Source organism: Eimeria mitis, genomic scaffold, assembly GCF_000499745.2.
Source record: "Eimeria mitis Houghton genomic scaffold, Emh_scaff460, whole genome shotgun sequence".
Lineage (NCBI taxonomy): Eukaryota > Apicomplexa > Conoidasida > Eucoccidiorida > Eimeriidae > Eimeria > Eimeria mitis.
This window is the reverse complement of record NW_013572909.1, coordinates 18,267-19,465: the sequence shown is the minus strand read 5'-3', so window position 1 is coordinate 19,465 and position 1,199 is coordinate 18,267.

Here is a 1,199-nt window from a genome sequence, read left to right as displayed (position 1 = left end):
GCTGCTGTTGCTGCTGCTGCTGCTGCTGCTGCTGTTCGTGTTTGACGGCAGTATAAGCTAACAAAGCAAGAAGAGGAGGAGGAGTGGTGCTGCTGATGGTGTGTATACACTGGGAGAGAAGAGCAGTAAACAGCAGCTCATCCTGCAGCTGCAGCCGCCGCAGAGCAGACAGCAGCAACACAGACTCAGAGAAGCTCAGCCGCTGCTGCTGCATGCGTATATTATCTAAAATAAAATTAATAAAACAAAACTCACGTTTTCTTGCTGCAGCAAATATACGGATAACCTGCACCAGCTGAGCAGCAGAAAGACAGCCACTAAGAACACAAACACGATACATAAACGCCTCCCATAGAGACCGCTGCAGCAGCTGCTTGCTGCTGCAGCAACGCATGCACTGCAGCAGCTCCTCAGGGCCCATACGATACACTCGGCGGATACGTGGCTGCTGCGACCCCCGCGGACGCTGCTGCAGCAGCTTGCTGCCTTGTGCTGCTCTGCTGCGGCGAGCAGCAGCAACTGCTGCAGCAGCAGCAGCACTTACAGCCGTTATGGAGCTTGAGAGAGAACCAGCAGCAGGCAGAGCAGCAGATGAGCTGTATGTACACCGCAGACCAGACAAAGATAATACAGAAACAGAAAACAAACGGCAAGAGGATAAAGCTACACGAGGAGCTGCGTATACACCCCAACGCACAAAACGGGGAGCCTGCTGCAGCGCCATCATGGTGAGGTGTACATACACCCGAAATTCAGAATCCTTTGATCACAAAAATGCTAAAGAAAACGGCTTATAAGACGCTGTTTCTCCTGCTGTTGTTTGCTTTGCTGCTGCTGTTGCTGCTGCTGCTGCTGCTGCTGCTGCAGCAGCGGGATCGTTCTCTGCCTGCAGCGAGAGAGAAGAGTATATGTCAGCCAGGTGCAGCCCCACGAGTGCATGCGTTTGCATGTGTTTGCTGATGCACCTGTCTGTGCACGACTTTTCGTGCACTTCTAGATGAGCTTCTTTGTAGCCGCCGCGGCCGTGGCTGTTGCTGCTGCAGCAACGAGCGAAGCAAAGCCGCTGCATGCGGTTGAGGGTATCGGTGACCCCAGCAACGCCAGCCAGCAGCACCTGGCCTCTGCTGAAGCACGCAGAAGAACCCTCCTCTGCTGCGGCGTTAGCAGGTGCTGCTGCTGCTGCTGCTGCTGCTGCAGCA